The sequence below is a fragment of the Meriones unguiculatus genome, chromosome 3, assembly GCF_030254825.1.
Source record: "Meriones unguiculatus strain TT.TT164.6M chromosome 3, Bangor_MerUng_6.1, whole genome shotgun sequence".
Classification (NCBI taxonomy): domain Eukaryota; kingdom Metazoa; phylum Chordata; class Mammalia; order Rodentia; family Muridae; genus Meriones; species Meriones unguiculatus.
In genome coordinates this window covers 153,894,363-153,906,846 of record NC_083351.1, presented here as the reverse complement: position 1 = coordinate 153,906,846, position 12,484 = coordinate 153,894,363, and the positions used below count along the sequence as shown (strand labels likewise).

The 12,484-nt window shown below is 38.6% G+C and overlaps 1 pseudogene; it reads right to left on the bottom strand.

The window, feature by feature from the left end:
- Positions 1–13: 13 nt before the first annotated feature.
- Positions 14–1,397, bottom strand: LOC110566102 (activated RNA polymerase II transcriptional coactivator p15-like; annotated as a pseudogene).
- Between the last annotated feature and the right edge of the window lie 11,087 nt (positions 1,398–12,484).

Genomic DNA, 12,484 nt, shown 5'->3' with positions numbered 1-12,484 from the left:
AATAAAAAGCAATTCATCTTACAAATTGTTCTACAATCCACATATACAACATCTTGGAAGACAACATTCAGGGGCAAAAAAGCCAATTTAAAAAGACAGATTAAACCAACTGTCAACAAGACATGTTTGCTAAGGCTCAGATTTTGCAGCTTTTTTACTGCATCCTTTATTTCTGAAATGTTCCTTCAATTCACTTAATTGCTCTGTGTTCAAATAATAACTTTTCTCCTTGTTTTTTTTTTTATATTTTTATTTGTAAATAGTTTTATACATTCACTTGTATCCCAGCTGTAGTCCTCTCCCTCTTTCCCTCATAATCCTCCCCTCCCTCCCTCATCTCCTCCCTGCCCCCTTCTGAGTCCACTGAGAGGGGGTGTCCTCCTCTCCTTCCATCTGGCCCTAGCTTATGAGGTATCTTCAGGATGGTTGCAATGTCCTTATCTGCGGCCTAGCAAGTCTGATCGTCCCTCAGGGTAGGAGGGGAAGCTCATGAGTTCATGTCAGAAACAAGTCCTGTCCCCCTTACTAGGGAACCCACTTGGATACTGAGCTACCCATGGCTATGTCTGAGCAGGAATTGTAGGTTATCTCCATGTATGGTCCTTGGTCGATAAACAGTTTCATAGAAGACCCCTGTGCTCAGGTATATTTGGACTTTGTGGGGCTAACTGTCCCCTCTAGGATATACTAATTCCTCCTTCCTTCATATGATTCCCTATACTCTGCTGAAGGCTTGGTTATGGGTCTCAGCATCTGCTTTAATAACACTGGTAGGTAGAGTCTTTCAGGTGCCCTCTGTGGTAAGTTACTGTCCTGTTACTTGTTTTCTCCTTTTTCCAATGTCCATCCCCTTTATCTTTCTAGATGAGGATTGATCATCGTGTCCCTGGACCCCTTTCTTGTTTATCTTCTTTAGGTGTACATATTTTAGTATGTTTATCCTATCTTATAGGTTTATATAAATGAGTATATACCATGTGTGTCTTTCTGCTTTGGGGATACCTCACTCAGAATGATTTTTTCTAGATCCCACCATTTGCCTGCAAAATTCATAATTTCCTTGTTTTTAATTGCTGTTTCTCCCTGGTTTCATTTCACCTTCTGAGTCCATCTGACAGTCTCTACTATCAATTAGAAATTTTCCTTTAAGGTATGGACACTGATGAACCTCATCTTCCCAATCTGAAACATGTTATCCTCTCTGCTGCTGCTATTCTTCATGGAAGATGCCGGAGCTGTAGAAGTCTTACCGGGCTTTTGTTTCTTTACAGGTCTTTCTCATACAACTTGTGGTTTTTTTGTTTTTTTTCTTTTTTATGTTAAACTTTTTCTTCAACTTCTCTTTCAGAATCACATCCCAAAAGTCTTGAAGAAACAAATTCTTTCGGTTTAGGCATTGCTCCTCCCTGGCCACCTAACAGCTCTAGCTTGCTTGTTCCCAGCCCCTTTTCTTTACTCTTGTTCCTGAGATGGTTCAACCTTTACCCCTGGCAGTCTTTGCCATACAAACACTAATTTACTGTATTTACTCTGCTGAAAATTATTCCATCCATACTCTGGGCCATGTTAGATGCCCCTGTTGTATCTCAGTGAAGCATTCTCTAAAATGGATTCTCTACTATTGGCAATTTTCATTCTCAAAGAATCTGAACCAAGCAGAGGAACAGATAGTAAAAGGCAATGTTCAGTACTGAGTCATTAATGAAATTGTCCACTACTGCACTTTTATTCCAGCAATAAATCCATTTACTAGATTACATGATATTTGATTTTTCTTCAAGGATGTAGCTTTTATATTCCACTTGCCTTTTAGTTTCTTAAAATTCTAAGATATGTTTATCCCAATGAAAGGAGAAGGTAGAATCCCATTTTAAAACTAAACCAACATAAGCCATCCTTATAATACATAAATCTTTTTTTTCCCCCAAGCCAACCACTACATACTCTTATATATAAGAATAAATGGTCAAAATAGGAAAGTATGACTGTATTTGAACTGACCAAATGTGGAGTTAACTTTAAAAAAAAGAAGAAATCAAAAGGCTTTGATTTAAATGATTAAGAATAGTCAAGAGTGTAATCTATCTGCATAAAGAAAGACAGACCAAGACATCTATTGTCACTTCTAGTTATCTAGAGTCTCAGGAAACAAATTCTTGGTCTTGGGTGCTGTATACATAAATCTACTTAGGGATGCTTTTCAGTCAATACTGTTATAGTTGCCAAAGCAAGTATTAAATGAAAATTAGGATTACAACTTCCTTAGCCCTTCTGTTACATAAAAAGCTCACCTGTAAATCTTACTAATGTATTTGGGTACCAAATATATAATTGGTTGTTCAAAGTAAATACATTCATGGGTATATATGCATAGATAAGCAGACCCTGCATATTTTCACACAATTGTAGATATACTCTGTAGACAGTGATGGTATAAAATATTATGGGAGAATTCTTGACAAAGGAGAAGCATGCATGTAAAGTAAATAAACAGCATAATTTTTACTGTTGTCAGTCATTTGGACAAGACTTCCTTTTCTCTACAAGCGAAATTTTGGGATGAAAAGGATTTATTTTTGAACTATTTTCTAGTTTTTATTTCTTTAACAAGCATGAATTTTGTTGAAGAGAGTCGTGAGGAATGTAGTGGAAGGAACTGTGCCTTAATCAACTTTGCATTTTACTGGATAACTACAATTGAGCATGAATAACCTTGTCAATATTTGCTAAATAGTTATTTGAATCAGCCCCTAAAATTTAACCGAGCACACTTTCAGAAGATTATTGAATTGGGTGATAGATTAATGGAGCAATCATTTTGCATGTTAAAGTAACCTTAACCTGCAATTATCAAGAACAACACTGTATTGAATTTGGTGTTTTAGTTCTCTAAATAAATAAACTAATTTGTAATTCCCAGTGTCTCATGATCACAATAATTCTCTAAAAGTATTACTTATTCATTTCAGGTAACATTAATTTTGATGTAGGAATATTTTGCCTTTAAAATTTATTTTTCCAGAATAGAATAAAAGTGTTTTGACACTAGGAAAATATTTGTTTTTTTTTTTTTTTTTGGATGTGATAAATAACAACTAGACAGAGTGGAGACATATATGAGGTTGGAAATAAGATACAAACCACAAATTCTGCTTTTTTCAGAAGAATTCAGACTCAGTTAAATTTTCAGTTCATCTCTGGAGAAGCAAATATCATAGATCTTCAGTTTGTCTCTGGACTGAAGTAAGCAACTCTGAGACTTTTCTGCAAAGAGCTTGGCTGGAAATTGGAAGCTAATGACTAAAGTAGCTCAGAGGAGATTCCTAAGCCCTTCCGTATGTTTTGTCTAGTACTATAAGAGGAAAAGACAAGCAGATTTTATTTGATCAGATGATGCTAATGGTGCACTAGTTAACTGTATGTAATTATCTTCCTTAGCAGGCTTGCATGACAAAATATCATTCCATTTATTTCTGCTATTAAATAATATATTTACTTTAGTTGACACATGTAAAATGAAAAGCAGCTACAATTATCAGGAAATGTGAATTGCAAGCATAAAAAAACATAAAGGGTCTATTTATTTATCGTTTATTTACTGAGTCAGGGTCCCTCTATGTAACCCTAGCTGAGTGTCCTGAAGGTCACCACGCAGTTCAGTCTAGCTCACAGCAACCTGTCTGACTCTTCTTTCTGAATGTTGAGATTAAAGGTTTTGTGATCACACCTAGCTTATGTGACTCTCTTGCCACAATTTATGATAAACACTATACGATATATTGAATTTCGTTGCCATATAAAATTAGAATTTACTCATGTCCTCCCCCCCAAAAAAAATTACCATTTCTAAAGCACAACATGTGATGAGTAGTGATTAGTCTTGGGGACCGATATGAAGATATATTTAGTTGGAAATATTTGGGTCTTGAAGTAATAATTATTTCCAATAAAATGGGCTCACTTCCTAGATTGTTTCCTTCTTCAGGACCAACATTAAATTATACCATATTTATGATTGCAATAGCAAGCAAATTTGGAGTGTGTTAGGATAACATTCGAGCAGAGAATAAAGAAACATACATTTGCACAATGAATTTAAAAAGTCCTCTATTTTCCTGTGTAAAATAAGACTTCTTGTTTCTAAAAACTGCAGGTGTCATTGAAGCTCCTGTCTGAGATCAAAATGTATGTTGGAAAATTAGTTGTAAACAGCCACTGCAAACCTGAATGTGTGTTTACTGTATTGACCACCTTATTTTTGTGATTTTGTTTTTCTACTATCAGTGGATGTGAGGAGGGGCATGGGAGGAGAAGAGGGAGAGAGGGTGGAATGGGGAGGAGATGAGGGAGAGGATAAGGGAGGGGATAAGGGAGGGAGTTACAGCAGGGATACAAAGTGAATAAAGTGTAATTTATTAAAAAAAATAAATAAAATTTAAAAAATATTAAAATAAAAAGGAAAAAAAAAGCCCTGAAAATTCTCAAGGACATTTAAGCTTTTATTTCTAAGACAGTGACAACTGGTGTTCTCTGGAGACTGTGAGAGGATTACTCTTACTGTTACCCATCCTCAGTATGAACAAAGATCAAATTAAAATCAGGTGTATAGAAGTTAGTTATATAGTGTAAGGGACTAGTAAAGAGAGTTGAACTCCCTATAAAGCAGAAACAAAACAGTTACTTATGTATGATCAGGTGTATGACTGGGCAGTCAGGAACGGGAAGTTCAAATGGGGAAGCAAGGAGGTATCACAACTTGAGGGAGGGAATATGGGGAAGGACAACTAAAACTAAAGGCTTGAGAAGTGGTTGTATGGAAACATAATAAGCATAATCTTCTTAAAGCATATAAATATCATGGAAATAACCTAGAATTCCTCCACAGATGTAGCCCATGGCATCTCAGCCTCTAAGTGGATTCCCTAGTTATGAGAACAAGGACTGTCTCTGATATGAACTCAGTGGCAGGCCCTTTGATCACCTCCACCGGAGGGGGGAGCAGGCTTATCAGGCCACAGAGGAAAACAATGCAGCCAGTACTGATGAGAGCTGATAGACTAGGGTCAAATGGAAGGGGAAGAGGATCTCTCCTATCATTGGACTCAGAGAGGGGCATAGGAGAAGAAGAGGAGGGGTGGGATTGGGAGGGGATGGGGAAGGGGGCTACAGCTGGGATACAAAGTGAATAAACTGTAATTAATAAAAATAAAATACAAAATTATCTCAAAAAAATCAGTGGCCCTCCTGTATACAAAAGACAAAAGGGCCAAGAAAGAAATTGGGGAAAGAACACTCTTCACAATAGCCACAAAGGATATAAAGTACCTTGGTGTGAACCTAACCAAGCAAGTCAAAAATTTATATGAAAAAAAAAATTCAAGTCTCTGAAGAAAGAATTAGAAGAAGATATCAGAAGATGGAAAGATATCCCATGCTCATAGCTTGGCAGGATTAACATAGTAAAAATGGCCATCTTACCAAAAGAAATCTACAGAATCAATGCAATTCCCATCAAATTACCAACACAATTCTTTACAGATCTGGAAAGAAAAATTCTCAGCTTCATATGGAATAACAGGAAACCCAGAATTGCTAAAACGATTTTCTACAATAAAAGATTTTTCAGGAGGTATCTCCATCCCTGATCTCAAGCTATACTATAGAGCAACAGTAATAAAAACTGTATGGTACTGGCATAGAAACAGACTGGTGGAGCAATGGAATTGAATAGAAAACCCTGACATAAATCCACACACTTATGGACACCTGATTTTTGACAAAGATGCCAAAAACATTCAATGGAAAAAAGACAGCATCTTCAACAAATGGTGCTTGTCTAACTGGATGTCTACATGTAGAAAAATGCAAATAGATACATACTTATCACCCTGCACAAAACTAAAGTCCAAGTGGATCAAAGACCTCAACAAAAAACCAGATACACTAAACCGCTTAGAAGAAAAAGTGGGGAAGACCCTATAACTCATTGGTACAAGAGACAACTTCCTGAACAGAACACCAACAGCACAGGCTCTAAGAGCAACAATCAATAAATGGGACCTCATGAAACTGAAATGATTCTGTAAAGCAAAGGACACCTTCATCAAAACGAAATGAATGCCTACAGATTGGGAAAGAATCTTCCCAATCTTAAAACACTTAAAGAAACACTTAAAGAAATATTCAACCTCATTTGCCATTAGGGAAATACAAATCAAAACGACCCTGAGATTTCACCTTACACCTATCAGAATGGCCAAGATGAAAAACTCAAGTGACAAAACATGGTGGAGAGGTTATGGAGAAAGGGGAGCCCTCCTCCACTGCTGGTGGGAATGTAAACTTGTACAACCAGTCTGGAAAGCAATCTGGTGCTTTCTCATACAACTAGGAATAGCACTTCCTCAAGATCCACTATACCACTCCTAGGCATACACCAAAAAGAGACTCAATTACACAATAAAGACATTTGCTCAACCATGTTTGTAGCAGCTTTATTTGTAGTAGCCAGAAGCTGGAAACAACCCAGATTCCCCTCAGTGGAGGAATGGATGTACAAATTGTTGTATATCTACACAATGGAATATTACTCAGCAATAAAAACAAGGAAATCATGAAATTTGCAGGTAAATGGTGGGATCTGGAAAAGATGATCCTGAGTGAGCTATCCCAGAAGCAGAAAGATGCACATGGTATATACTCACTCATATAGACATATAATATAGGATAAACCTACTAAAATCTGTACAACTAAAGAAACTAATCAAGAGGGAGGACTCTCGCTAAAAGGCTCAATTCCTATCCAGAAATGAAAAAAAGGATGGACATCAGAAGAAAGAGAAAAGAGGGAACAAGTCAGGAGTCTGACACAGAGGACTTCTGAAAGGCTCTGCCCTGCAAACTATCAATGCAGATGCTGAGATTTATGGGCAACCTTTGGGCAGAGTTTGTTTTAAAGCTATGTGTGTGTTTTTTTACAAATGTGCATTTGGTTATATGCTCAGGATAGTAGAAAGCATGCTCTTCTGGAGTCTTTAGGTGCACACTAGCCTATAACTCTTTATTATGAAGAGGAGGCTTTGACACGTACCACCATATATTTTGGAATGTATAGAAGACATGGCTTCTACTGCCTATGCTTAATTTGGTAGTGCAAGTTTACCTGCTATTCTCACAAAAATCAATCGATCAATCAATCAACAGAAAAATAAATAAATGTTTCACATAATATCTGGGCCTCAAATGTGTCTTGAGAAAACAGATGAGCAAAATGTAAACTGCCACACTGCTGCTCCCGCGGTATGGTCACCACTGAAGAACTTCTGCAAGGAACAAACACAAGTAAGGAAACTCTAAGAGAAGGGAGTTTCATAATGCTAATGGTTTTCACTTGAGTAACGTAACAAAAATATTTGCATATTGTTATGTTTCTCAGTTAAACTACACTGTAGTATAAAGGGGTGGAAAGGTATGTTTCTAAAACAAAACAAAGAAAAATAAAACACATCTGCCAACTTACGAAAACATAAATGCTAATTTTTAGGCAGTACTGAATCAGAATCGTCCTCTTTAAAGGAATTTAACTATTGCTATGTCCTATCTCATTCTTTGTCTTTCCTTATTTCTTCATTTACTTCTTGGTTTCCTTGCTTTTTTTTTTTTTCTTCCTTCTTAATGTTTTACATGTAAAAGGGGTTAATTTAGTTAGTTCATTGACTAATAACAAATTTTAATAAAATTTATTTAAATAGAAAAACAAATCTTCCTTGTAAAAGTCACAAAATTTACTCAATGTTATCAAATACATTCTCTAACATTCGAAATATTTTTAAGTTGGTTTCTTTTATTCTTCATTATTATATTTACATTTTCCCACTTTTTTTTCTTAAAGCTTGCTGTCAAAAACCCTCGTTGCATGAGAAAAAGAGGCTGATGAGGGATGAAGAGCTTGGATACTAGGAGAACTGGAATTAGGGGAAATTTTCCTGGTGAGGTGGCAACCCAGTGAGATGGAAACTCTGTGGAATCTATCCGGGTGACACTAGTAAAGACTCTCAGTAATTGAGGACACTGAGCCTGAACTGGCCATCCTCGGTAACGAAACAAGGACTCACACTGAGAGATTGATGCACCAACCCTGCTATAAAACATTCAACCTACACTTTGTCATGCCTGAAGGGTGTGCCAGGCATAATTGTTATTAGAGAGGTCAGAGGGACTCATTCTGAATTAGAGCTTCTCTTCTGATGTTTTGCTCTGCTTAGCCTCAAATTAACTCTAGCAATCTATTCTAATCTTCTGGCTCCTTTTCATTCTAAGGCTCATTTTGTCTTTACCTGTGTTTATTTAGCTTGTTCCTTCTTCAATCTACTCTCTGTAAAACTCTTCTTTTAAAAACTAATCTAATAGGCCTGTTCTTTGATCACCTCCCCCTGAGGGGAGAGCAGCCTTACCAGGCCACAGAAGAAGACAATGAAGCCACTCCTGATGTGATCTGGTAGACTAAGATCAGAAGGAAGGAGAGGAGGACCTCCCCTATCAGTGGACTTGGGGAGGGGCATGCGCGAAGAAGGGGGAGGGAGGGTTGGACCAGGAGGGAAGGAGGGAGGAGCTTATGGGGGGATACAAAGTGAATAAACTGTAATCAATAAAAAATAAAAATAATTAAAAAAGAAAGAACAAACAGACAAACTGCCTCTGAACTGCCACCAATTTAACTCTACTGCACTGACTCTCAACTCACTGCCCAAACCGAACTGACTGAACAGAGCTGACTAGAACTCAGAGATCTACAAGCCTCTGTCTCTTAAGTGCTGGTATTAAAGTCTTATACCACCATACCTGGACCTAAGCTGTTCTTTTCTTTCTTTTCTTTTCTTTTCTTTTCTTTTCTTTTCTTTTCTTTTCTTTTCTTTTCTTTTCTTTTCTTTCTTTCTTTCTTTCTTTTGGCTATTTGATTTATTTACTTTTTCTTTATTTTTAATTTATATATTCACTTTACACCCTGATGGAAGTCCTCTCCCATCTCTCCTCTTAGTCCCCTGACCCTACCAACTTCCTTCTATCCCTCACACCTTCTCCTCAGAAGAGGAGTGTCCCTCTCCCCAACCCACTCCAGCACATCAAGTCTAATCAAGTCTTCATCCACTGAAGCCAGGCAAGACATCCCTTCCAAGGGGATGTGATCAAAAGCAGGCGAAAAGTCCATGCCATAAACAGCATCTCCTTTTCCTGATACTTATGCTTTACTATGCTGGCCTTGAACTCAGAGAACTTCTTGGAGGCAAGATATTAAAGGTGTGTCTGTCTTCTAGCTGGATCACACAGAGCTAGGAAGTCTTTTGATGTTATCTTCTGCCTGGGCAGCCATATTCTGAATTAATATTCCTCTACACTAACGACACTTTAAATATCGGTACTTATGCTTAGAGATATATATAGTCTTCACTACACATTAAGGAAGCTTCCCCTTGTAACAGACAGAGACTATTATGGAAAACCATAATCAACCAAAATGCAGAGTTATTGTACATAGTCTTAAGGAATTCATCTACAATATAAGAGCTGAATCTAAGACTCAAGAATAATTGGGGAAGTGGGAGAGAATGGAAAGACTGTAAGAGACAGAGAGAAAAGGAGTTTTCTATGGGATTGTATATCCTAGTAATGTGAGAAGCTACCCTCATAAAGTCTAACCATGTGTGAGCCAAAGAAAAGCAACACTGGGTATTCCAAAGTAAAAAAGGCAATCTGGGGAGTCCCAACCCTACACAAAGAGGAATAGGAATAGGTAGTAGTCAAAGAAAGAAAACAAGGTAGGAGAGCAGGCACAGAGAAATATGAGGGTGGAGATGAGACATGGGGAGAGCTGAAGCTAGAGATCAGAAAGCCTGTAGAGATAAAAGCAACAGAGGATGGGGGTATCCCTGTGACAAACTGGTGATCTTAGTCAGAGTAAACTTCTGGGAGGTTATAGAGGGACTCAAGCAGAGACTCCTATTAGCAGAGGCCATAGAGACAGAAGAGGACACCCTCTAACTGGATTAGTCTCCTAGTAGAGAGAGGAGAATACAAACACTCACAAAAACTTCCACCCAAATTTTACCCTGCCTCAAAGATGAGCAGGAATAAGATAGAGCAGATAAAGTAGAGATTGAGGAGTGTCTAACCAATGCCCGACCCAACCAAAGACCCACTCTATGGGAGGGTGCCAACCTCTGGCACTGTGAACGACTCTGCTAAGCCTGCAGACAGGAGCCTATCAGAGTTGTCCTCTGAGAGGCTCTACCCAGCAATGCCTCAAAACAGAGGCTGAGACGCACATTATATGATGTGTAGGGAGTATTGTGAAAAAGTAAGAGGAAAGAGAAAAGAACCTGGAAATGACAGGAACTCAAGTAGAAGACCAAGACTGCCACCTAACCGGGGACTAGAGGAGCTTCCTGAGATTAAACAATAAACCAACCATGCATGGATTGGAACTAGATCCACCCATAAAATGTAGCTGGTGGGCAACTTAAACTTCATGTGGGTCCTCAAGTACGGAAAGTGGGGACTTCATCTGACACAGGTTTTTGCTGCCAGGTTTTTACACACAACTCTGGTGTAACTGCCTTGCCAGGGAACAGGGGAAGAGCAAATGCTCAGTCCTGATGCATATTGAGGAGCTGGGGTGGGTAGGAAGGAGTGGCTCCTCTTTTCTGAGTTCTAGAGAAGGAGGAGGGAAGGGGCAATATAGACAAGGTAGAATGGGGCTACAATCGGGATGTAAAGTGAATTTAAAAAAGTAAATTTAGACGCATCAGGCAAGAGGAGAGGTCTGATCTCTGATATTAGAAATAAATTGGGACTTTGTACCGATGTTCATTTAGGTGTCATCCACCCAAAAGGCATCAGACCCATCAGATACCTTTTTCTCAGAGGCGGGACCTGGAGCATCAACCCGCATGCAATCAGACATGCTCTTCTCTGGGTCCAAAGCGGCTGACCCTGAGTGCAGTGCTTAGCCTCGCATCCTGAGTGTAACATTTTAGCTTTTTATGGTAGCCAACCATGCTTGGAACTGTAGAGAGCTGCGGAATGCTGTGCCTTAAAGATGGAGCTGGTTTCCGCCTTCCACCTTCCCGATGGTGAGTGCTCTCTGTCACGAACAATTCCACATTTGGCTAAGGCTGAGGATCTGGCTTGCTTCCATGTATGTGGACCTATCTGCATTGCCCACGTGGCACGCCTGGGTTGGCTACCCAGAGGCTATTTAAGCTGTGGGCTGGCTTTCCCCAGGGTCCGATGATTGTTCAAGGTTCCTGAATAAACTGCATTGAAAAAAAAAAGTAAATTTAATAATGATAAAAAACAGAAAATAGACAACTAAAGAATTCTGATAATGGGAGAAATATTTTTCCCCAAGGAAAAATACACTAACTGGTTAACAAAGGCCAAATAGTCAGGCCTGAACACTTACATACAAGAAAAATTGTAGTGACTTAGCAGGTTGTATTTATGTGTTAAAGAACATATATGTATATTTATATATATTTATGAATATAACAGCCAGTAATAAAAATGTATGAATTTACTGGAGTACAAGTAGAAGAAAAAAGGCAAGTTTGGGGAATGGAAATAAAATTAAAAAGAGGAAATGGTGTAATTATCGTTAATCTGATAAAATGAATAATTTTTTAAAAAATTTGTATATTAATTAAAGTTTATACTTTTTGTATCCCAGCTGTAACCATTCTCCTTCCTTCCCTCCCAACTCTTCCCTCCCTAATCTCCTCCAATGTCCATTTCCAAGCCCATTTATAGGGGACATCTTCCTCCTCTTCCATCAGACCCTAGCCTATCAGGTCTTATCAAGACTGTCTGCATGGTCTTCCTCTGTGGCCTGATAAGGCTGCTAACCCTCAGGGGAAGGTGATCAAAGAGCCAGCCCCTGAGTTCCTGTTAAAGCCAGTCCTTATTCCCATTATTAGGGAACCCACTTAGATACTGAGCTGCCATGGGCTACTTCTGTGCTGGGGTTGTAGGTTATCTCCACTCATGGTCCTTGGTTGGAGTATCAATCTCAGGAAAGACCCCTGTGCCTGGATTTTTTTGGTTCTGTTTCTCTTTGTGGAGCTCCTGTCCCTTTCAAGTCTTTCTGTCTTTCCCTTCTTTCAGAAGATTCCCTGCCCTCTGCACAATGTTTGTTTAAGAGCGTCAACATCTGCTCTGTTACATTGCTGGGTAGAGGTCCTCTGTGGTAGGGTCCTGTTCTGTTTCATGTTCCCTCCCTCTTCCAAAGTCTGTCGCGTATGCTTTTCTGAATGAGGATTGATCATCTCACCCAGGGTCCCCCTTCTTCCTTAACTTATTTAGGTGTACAGATTTTAGTATAGTATTCCTATATTATATGTCCAATATCCACTTATAAATGAAAATATACCATGTGTTTCAGCTTCTGGGATAGCTCACTCAAAATGAATTTTTTCTAGATCCCACCATT